General features: G+C 35.1%; 1 protein-coding gene across 2 annotated transcripts in view; it reads right to left on the reverse strand.

The window, feature by feature from the left end:
• Positions 1–7,702: 7,702 nt before the first annotated feature.
• FOXP2 (forkhead box P2) overlaps positions 7,703–10,000 on the reverse strand; it is a 694,083-nt gene continuing 691,785 nt past the window's right edge. For both annotated transcript variants that reach the window (XM_027838641.1, XM_027838640.1), the window contains exon 18: positions 7,703–10,000. This exon is cut by the window's right edge and continues 950 nt beyond it. The gene's annotated coding sequence lies outside the window, so the exon portion shown is untranslated.

The following is a 10,000-nucleotide window of genomic DNA, read 5'->3' on the forward strand; positions in this document are numbered from 1 at the left end:
GGTTTTCTTCTATTTCTTTGCATTACTTATTTAAGAAAACCTTATCTCTTCTTGCTATCCTCTGGAATTCTGCATTCAGTTGAGTGTATCTTTCTCTTTCTCCTTTCCCTTTCCTTCTTTCCTTGGCTATTTATAAAGCCTCATTAGACTGCCATTTTGCTTTCTTGTTCTTCTTTTTTTTTTGGCGTGTTTTTGTTGTTGCCTCCTGTACAATATTGAGAACTCGTGGCTATAGTTCTTCAGGTTTATCTAGTTTTTTTTTTTTTTTTGCTAACTTGAATACCTGAGCTAGAACTAAATGACAGATGATCTATAAACTAGGAACTGTTTCACCTCATTTGGTGCATGCATCCTAACAATTGAGAAACACAAACAGTAGAGGACAGATAAAATGGTTAAATTTTATATTCGGAGGATCCAAATGATTACAGAAAAGAACTGATATAAGGAAACTTATTTTATATATTTATGAAAAAAATTAATACCAGCTACAAATTTTCTTCAGCTCCCTCATCAGTGACAAATGTGTCCTTCATCAGTGACAAATATATGTTTCTCTTATGCATTGGTATTATTTCTAAAAATTCTCTTTTTCTACAAATCATTCCCCAATTGATAAATGATCAAAGGATATGAATAGCCAGTTTTCAGATGAAGAAATTAAAGCCATCTATAATCATATGAAAACATGCCCTAAAGCACTATTGATTAGAGTAATTCAAATCAAAACAACTCTTAGGTACCACATCACAACTATTAGATTGGCTAACATGACAAAACAGGAAAATTATAAATGCTGGAGAAGATGTGGGAAAATTGGAACACTAATGCATTGTTGGTGGAGTTGTGAACTGATCCAACCATTCTGGAGAGCAATTTGGAACTATGGCCAAAGGGCTATAAAAATGTGCATACCCTTTAACCCAGCAATAGCACTTCTAGGGTTATATCCCAAAGAGATCATAAAAATGGGAAAAAGACCCACATGTACAAAAATATTTATAGCAGCTCTTTTTGTGGTGGCCAAGAATTAGAAATTGAGGGAATGCTCATCAATTGAGGAATGGCTGAACAAGTTGTGGTATATGAATATAATGGAATACTATTGTTCCATAAGAAATGGTGAGCAGGTGGACTTCAGAAAAACCTAGGAGGACTTATATGAATTGATGCTGACTGAAGTGAGTAGAACCAGGAGAACATTATACACAATAACAGCCACATTGTGTGATGACTTACTTTGATAGACTTAGTTCTTCTCAGCAATGCAAGGATCTAAGACAACTCTCAAGGACTCATGATGGAAAATGGTATCCACATCCAGAGAAAGAACTATGGAGTTTGAATGCACATCGAAGCATACTATTTGCTCTTTTTTTTCCTTCTGTTTTGTTTTGTTTCTTCTTTCTTGTGGTTCCTCCCATTCATTCTAATTCTTCTTTACAAGATGACTAATATGAAAATATGTCTAATAAGAACATATATGTAGAGCCTATATCTGATTGCACGCCATCTTGAGGAGAGGGGAGGGGAGAGAAGTGGAGAAATTTAAAACTAAAAATCTTATGGAAGTGAATGTTGAAAACTAAAAATAAATAAATCATTTAAAAAATTCTCTTCTTCTTTAGTTATTTCCTTGAAGATTTTATAGAGCTTTCATAAGTGTCTATTTTGTAGGTGGTGAAAGGGAGATCACTGAGATAGTATGATGTAGGCCATAAAACTAATAATAATTGGTCAATTATAACTCAAGATTTTTCATTACTACTCATTTATTCACACCATTTGAAAAGAACTTACTTCACTCATTATAAAAAACTCATTATTTATTGAGATTACATATTGACCACTTATTCAAAACTATGGATATTTACCTTCCTTTTTATATTTTCAAAATAATTTTATAAATTTATAGATTTTTGTCATCTGGTTTACTTAGGTGAATGACTCATAGGATCCTATAGCTAGAAGGGATTCAGGATACATAATCGGATCACATGATTTAGGGCTAGAATGGACCATAGAGATCAGCTAGTCCCAACCTCTTATTTTACAAATGAGTAGATGGTGGTAGGGTAGTAGGGGAAATGGCCTGGATAGTTTAAGTGACTTGTCAAAGGCAACACTGGTACTAAAATGTTAGCTAGGATACAAACCCAAATTTGATGATAAATCTCATATCCTTATAGTAACCATCTCATTTGACTGATGAGGAAAATGGATCCTAAAAGGTGAAGTACATTAACCAGTATATATAGCTAGTTAGTGATGGAATCAAGAAGAGAACCAAGGTTTCTAGGCTCCAGTTCAGTGTCCTTTCCACTACCGCCATGCTATCTAGCACTGTACTAAAATGAATTAGATTTCTTCCCCATTCTCCCCTCCGCCCATGGCTCACAGATTCATTCTTAGTCCATTTGATATATTTAATCCTATTTAGAACATAAAACCCAGTTCATAGTAGTGGTCTATCTATCCAGTCCAGTCCAATATTCTATCTTTGATAATGGTCCCTAAGTTCCCGTATTAAATTTGTTTGTTGTATGTATTTTCTTCTCATTTCTTCTTCAGCGCCTTTACTTTTTCCATATCTTTTTAGAGCAGCGTTTGTCCTGCTCATGATGTTCAAGAAAACATCATTTTGGATTTTAGAATTAGACCTAGAAGGCCATGTAGTGCAACTCCTTCATTTTATAATTAATAAGCTGAGACTCACATATCTACTAAATGTTAGAGCTGAGGTTTGAACCTTGGTCCTCTGACTCAAGAACCATTGCCCTTTCCACTATACCTCTGCTGTGTGTGTGTGTGTGTGTGTGTGTGTGTGTAAAAAGCAACAACCAAAACTTTTACAATGGTGAATGGGAAATAGTGCTACTTTTCATGATAAGTAACATATACAATGACTACCATGGTGAGCTTTCCTCAGGGCTTCGAGGCTCTTCATCCTAAAACATTTTCTGGGTCTCCATTTTGGTGAGGGGCCCAGGCTGGCTTCTGACTTCCTGGATTTGGCTGCCTCCACCCCAACCCTTTTCAGCTTCCTTTTGTGTATTGTCTTTTTCCATTAGAGTGTCAGCTTCTTGAGGGCCGGGACTGTCTTGCTTGTATTTGTATCCTCTCATGCTTGGCTACTATGCCTGGCTTAATAAGTGCTTGTGGCCTGAGAGGGAACAACAATGATAAAATTATTACAAGGCTTTATTGATAATAACCGAGTTAAGCACTACAGAAAATACATCTCTTGTCTGAAAAGTATGGGGAATTAGGGTTGTGGGATACTTCTGCACACACTAGCACATGTGCTTGATTGATGTGTTAGTTGGTTTTGCCACATTTTTTAAAAAATTTTAAATTTCTTAACCTTTGGTACAAATGGAGGCTAGCTACATTTAAGGGAAAAAGGGAAAGTATATTTGGAAATGAATATGCTGTGAAATTAAGTGGCACCAATTTAAAAAGTTTATTTCCTCAAGAAGTAAAAACATAGTTCAGGTTTCTCTTCCTAAAGAAGAAGTTTCCTAATCTCCCTCCTATCCCCTATTGTGAGTTATTTCCACCTCTTGAAGTTAGTTTACTTTAGGAAGGAAGGAAGGAAGCAAGCATTTATTAAGCACTTACTTACAATGTGTGAGAGACTGTGAGAAACATACAAAATATTATCTCATTTGATTCTTACAACAAACCTGTGGAACAGGTGCTATTAATATCTCCATTTTACAATTGAGGAACTGAGACAGATGGCTTAAGTTACTTGCCCAGAGTTATATAGCTATTGAGGGTCTGAGTCTGGATTTGCACTCAGGTCTCATTCTCATTATTCTATGGGATGGACACCTAATTACATTATTCTGTATTTACCTATTTATATGTGTATGGCATCTTTCCCTTTATACTTCTCTTCAAATGCCCTCTCTGAGGGCAGGGAGTATTTAATTTCTCTGTTTGTGTCCCCAGTCCTGGCATACAATGCCTGAGACAGTGTAAGCACTGAAATATTTGTTGGACTGAATTGAGAGACTGAATAGAATGGGGCACCTTGGGCGCTTGAACGAAATCAGTCCTTGCCTCTTCCATACCACTATGTTTACGTGCAGCCTGTTCAGAACTTTCTACATGTTACTCGTTTGGGGAGCCCTCATACATATCCATGCTTGTCATACTTGTCAGAGATTACAGAAGTGATTGAGCAAGGAATGATATGGCTTGTAGAATTTAGTGTTGATTATCTTCTCAGTTCTGAAATCTACAATAAAAATTGGAAAAGGACTTTGCATAAGAGCAGGAGTGTTTGCTTTAATAACTAACCATGACTGTATTTTCTTTTGCTCCTTTCTGTTTATCCTTTTCACTCATATTCTGAGTGATCACTTTCTATTCTTTTGGACCTTACTAAATGAATATTTGGTAGATTGCCGTGTATGTTTAAATTAATGTATGCCTTTATTTATACATTCATATTGGTGGACATCCTCTTGACCAGTGCAGATCAACAATTTGTAGCTTATAGTCTTGGTTCCCTGTGACATTGAGAGGCTCATGGACAAGTACTTACTATGTCTCAGACCAGAATTGGAACTTACAGCTTCCTGTTTTCAAGGCTTTCTCCCATTTTTTTTTGTGGGGGGGAAACCAAACCATCAAGATTTGGGACATAAGTATTACTGATATCTAGAGGGCCATTTCTGACTGTAGCATCATGTCATTTGCTAGCTTGTCACATTTAGCATTAGGAAACAGAGCTTGCCTGATTTTTTGCCAGATAAAAATGAAATGCAACCACAATTAACATTTTTATTGGTGGTAATCTCAACATCCTAATTAATCTTTATAACCTACCAGAGAAGTAGGTCTATGTGATTATTCCCATCTGGTAGGGGGAAACAGAGGTATAGGTGCTATCATGATGAGGTTCAAAGTGTTACGAGAATTTTCATTGTATAGTTGAAAGAACTTTATCTACTAACATGTAAGTTGGATGGAGGCCAAATATTTGGGCTCTCAAAGTACCATGGCAAAAGCAATCTTGTCCCAAATTTCTAAATATCATGTGAGCCTTGAACTTAGGCTGTTTTTCCTAAGGCTTCATGCAAATAATTGATCAGGAATGGAAACCTAACAACTTCCAAATAAGTATGCGTTGCAACAAAAGATGGATAGTCAGAAGCAAAATTTGGTCACACAGTTTTGGAATGTGATGCCTCCTTCCAAACAATATTTCTGTCCAGGGTAATCCATTTTGGATATCTGCTTCTAACAAATAATTTTTAAAAATTTTCAGTCTTCCATTTCTCTTGCTGCAATTTGGTATTACTTCTTTTGTCCAAAGGTATTAGGGCTTCCTTTCAATTTCTGTGGGTAGTGAATGAGCAAAAACAAAAAGGCAAAATTATGCCCAGTAGTGTATGTCTTTCTGCCTGTCAAGTTCACATTCTGATGCAATAATTGTTTTTTTCTGATAGTAAAAAAATTTTCATGGATTAGTAGGTTTTAGGGCTGGAAGGGACACTATATATTATCTAATTCAGCCTCTCCACTTTGCAGATGAGGAATTCCTAGCCCAGAGAGTTTAAATGAATTGCCTCAGGTTAGATAGGTTTAGGTAAGAGATAAGAACCATGAACCTGCATCTTCTCACTAAAAATTGTGTTGACTTTCCACTAGACAATGCCGTATCTTTAAATCTCTTAAAAAGTTTTGGAAAATACAATGTTTCTTCTGAAACATTTGTGTCTTTTAAGGAGCATCTTTCAAAATGCTTCAAACTACCATGTGCTCAATTGCTAGGGAGCACTGCTTTTGCTTGGAGGGATTGAGCAGAATATGATTTGTCATTTGTTCAGTTCAATTAAAAGTTTTTAGACCTTTGAATATTTCTTTCCTTTTATTAATTACTAAGCAACTCGTAGTTTTATTTTTTACAATTAAAAATAGTTTAGTGGCCAAGTGCTTTCGGTATGGTTTTCTGCTTGAATGTTTCATAATCACAAAATAGTTCATCTAGTCAAAGTGATATCAATATTAAAGGTTGGAAAAATAGTTTCTGATTTCGATTCCAGCTGTTAATTTTATTCTCTGATGTGCTGTTGCTCTTTAAAGCCAAGACATCTAAGCACTGTATTCATATCACGTTAAAAAGGCTTTAATGAATGAAAATATAACTGTAGTATAGAATTTGATATTATTACAGTTTGTACTAATCAGTAGTTTTGGGAGTGAAAAGACTTCTGATATTCAAGAAAGATTATTTTAAATTTTATACTTCTCTTATAGCATTTTAAAATTCAATAGAAAGTTCTTTAGTTTTAATATGATAGAAAATTTAAATTATGCAAAAATATATTCAAGCTGCCTATTTTCTTTCTATTTTCCTTTACAACACATTTAGAAATATTGAAAGAAGCTAAAGAAAGAGCCAAACTTTACTGTTCTAATGGCCCTTCATCACCTTTTTTTTGGGGGGGGGGGGTACCATACATGTCACTCATTGGCATATGTGATTGCCTTCCATTGATATTTGGTACTTTTGAACTTGGAAGTTTCCCAACTAAGGCATGAACATGTTTTTGCCAGGGATCATGGAATAGTGTGACATTTCAGGGCAGAAAAAGTGAAAAATAAAAGAAAGAAGAGTTGAAAAGAGTAAGGAAGACAAACTTTACTTGCACTTTTAGGATTCAGTATCTGTAATGTCAAATTCTACTTGGAAAATACAGGGACATTACATGGAGAGGGCAAATTTGGGGCTCTGGGGTAGCTTCTAATGGAATGGAAAGGCAGCACAGGTTAGAACTTAGCGTACTTTATGAATCCCCAAATCCCAAGGAAAATGTCTTTACCAAATTGTGTGTCATTTATACACCAATTAATGATTTGGGCTTTCGGTGTGGAAGAATGTCCTTTTTCGAAAGAATAAAATCCTAGGGGTTATAAATGGGTCAAAAAGAATTAGACTTTTTATTTATACTTCAGAAATGTAAGCAAATGAATGAAATGTTTCATATACATTTTTTACAACCAACAGCAGTAACACACTGTTCATACATTAATTCTATAGTAAAATGTACATCCTTTTTGCTCAGTAAGATTTGCCAAATTGTATGGACAAAGACCTTTCACACTGACTTGAACTAGCGAAGTAGCAAGGGCAAACCATGTTGCTCCTAATAGCTTTATGGTATTTATAAACCTAGAATGTCCAAATGAATGTTAATATTGGTGTATATGGTCTAAAGCCTAAAGTAAATTCTCCAAAATGTGAATGCCCGACTGGAGGAACTTTAGAAAACAGACTGTTGGATTTTGTGACTGAATCTGCCAAGGGACATTAAAGTCCAGGATATTTATTTTAAAGTGTAGTTCTGTAGCTCTATTCTGACTGTTCTTGAGTCCCTAATCACAAAGAGAAATGCATTCTTATGAAGTTAAGCAGCTGTAGACACAGAATGCTGATGATAGTGTCTCCATATCTGAGTTATCTACAGAAAACCCAGTTAGTGGTAATTCTACCAAATACTCGTAACATTCACATGAAATTTTAATTGATTTTCAAACAGTACAACTGCGCCATGAATCCAACCACACAGAATATAAGCCTTAAGCCCACTAGGTTTAAGCAATTGTGTCTTTGTAGACTAAAACTATGTAAAATAAAATCTGATAACTCCCTGGTGTTAGAGGTAGACAGTTTTCTTTCAAATCCTAGGTTTGGTCCTTTATTTTATTCAGCAGTGAAAGCCATGAATACAGAACGGATATAACAGCTGTTACAATTCTCAACCATGACTTCTAACGTCAGAGAATTCAAGGTATGAACATAGTACACAGTAATGAAAAGTATCAAAAATTAGTTTACCTCAAAAAGATAAATAAAACAGGTATATTTCACCAATACATAAACAGATGTTTGTGCTACAGTTAAAATTTGCTGTATACAAAAGATCATAGTCCCCATCATCAGCTTATGATAGAAGCAAGAATACATGAGCCATTTAAATTGTCAGACATTATGCTTTATAAGGTATGCACAGAAGTTCAAGCAATAAATACATACATTAGTTCAAAGCCTTACAATAGCTACGCAAAGCAGATGCAGAAAAGCAGATTTGCTATTACTAGCAAGCAATGATATAAGATTAAAAATTCATGAAATGCATTAAAGCAACATTTTTCTTAGAAAAAGTCTGGTCATTTATGGGTCCACCAACATTTTTACATAATATGCACAATTATCAAAATACAGACCAAGCATCTCAGAAAACTCCAAAAAACCTAAAATCTATTTTCAAAGCAATTGCAGTTTTGGAGGTTTTTCTGGTATAATGTGCAAGCAGCTATTTTCTTTTAAATTGTATTTATATAAAACCCATGCAAAACTCTACAGGTATATGCATTCTGTGGCTGAGACTTCCTTTCAAAAGTTTTGTAACTGAGGTATGCATACTTTAGCATTGTAGTCTTAGGCCACCTTCTTGATGGGACAGTTACCACATTTACCTCCATCCAGTCCATCATTATCTTATGAACATGTACTGGAGAGACCCATTTTCTTTTTCAGATAATCCTTACATTAGACTTCTAGATGCCTGAAAACCATCTTTTTACAATCCCAATCTCTCTTTTGAAACTGTAACCCTTTTGTTGATCATGACCCAAAGACAAACATAATGAAAAGTAGCAGTTACTGTGACGTTCTCACATTTCATGCAATCTGCCATAATTGTTCTAATTTCTTTTTTTTCCTTTTTCTTTTTTTTTCTTTTTTTTTCTTTTTTTTTTTGCAGAGGTAGAAGCTTTCAGAAAGCCTTTTGGGTAAGTGGGAAAACCCTTTTGAAAGCCGTTATGTCCTTTTATTTGGCGTGATAGATGACTGTGTATCTCTTTAAGTCTATTTGCTGACTTCAGCAAAGAATAAATGATGAGCTTAGTTTGCAAGAACCAGCCCCATCACATGGAACTGGTACATATGTTAAGCTCTAGCAGCCACCTTCTGTCAAAAACTGTTTGTAAAGCAATAACCATAATCAGGTTATGAGGTCCCTTGGTTGGGGGAAAAAGTATTATCAAGACTTGGCACAGCACATGAAAAGCAACACGTAAAGTTTCTAGGTTTTAAGCAAACATCTGACTATGCTATTTTCAACTACACCATAACGCATTATCATATTTTTTTTTTTTGGGTTTGGAGTTGTCAAGAAAACCAGCATTCCAACAATTTGACCTGTGCAAGTCTTCTGAAGGGAGTGTACTGTTAGTGTTAATATCCCGTATAAGCAGAGGCAGAATTATATGTAACTTTGGTTTGACTGAAAATAAATACCATGGACTACAATTGCTATAATCTTTGCTTTCAGTGTAAAAACTCAGCTAGATCACTTTAAAATCAATATGAAATTAATTTTTGGCTTTACTAGACCTTTTATGTTTGGTTCCTACTTTTTTTTTCATTATAACTTAAGACTATAAAAATAGTACACAACAAAGATTAAGACCATACAAGACATCTAACAACATGTATTCACCACAGAAAATAACTGACTGAATGGGGCAGGGGAAGGTTGGGAGGGAAAGGAAGGAGGGAAGAAACACAATGTATTATATATAACAATATGCAATCTGCATTTGCATCAAGTACATAATCATTTTGGTCAGTGATCCACATTTTGTTGCTTTCTATCATAACTTCCACTGCAGACTTTGTTCTCACCTCTGTCTTAAATGAAAGCAAATCTTCATTGCATTTAGATGGACTTTTGGCCTCAGAAGATTAGACTGTGACTGGATTGACTTGTTTTGTTTTGTTTTGTTGTGTCATATTTGTTTCTTTGTATAGGGCTAAATGAAAAGATCCCAGAGGTCATCAGAAAACAGCAGGTAGTTCATGGAAAGGTTCCTTTGTACTAATTAAAGTTACAGAAGGCTGACCAAAGCATGTGGCTGCTTCTGTCGTGGAGCTATTGGCCATTGTTAGAGTTGGCTTTGGTTTGCAGCTGTAGCCTTT

The sequence above is a fragment of the Vombatus ursinus genome, unplaced genomic scaffold, assembly GCF_900497805.2.
Source record: "Vombatus ursinus unplaced genomic scaffold, bare-nosed wombat genome assembly UNPS02014830.1, whole genome shotgun sequence".
NCBI lineage: Eukaryota > Metazoa > Chordata > Mammalia > Diprotodontia > Vombatidae > Vombatus > Vombatus ursinus.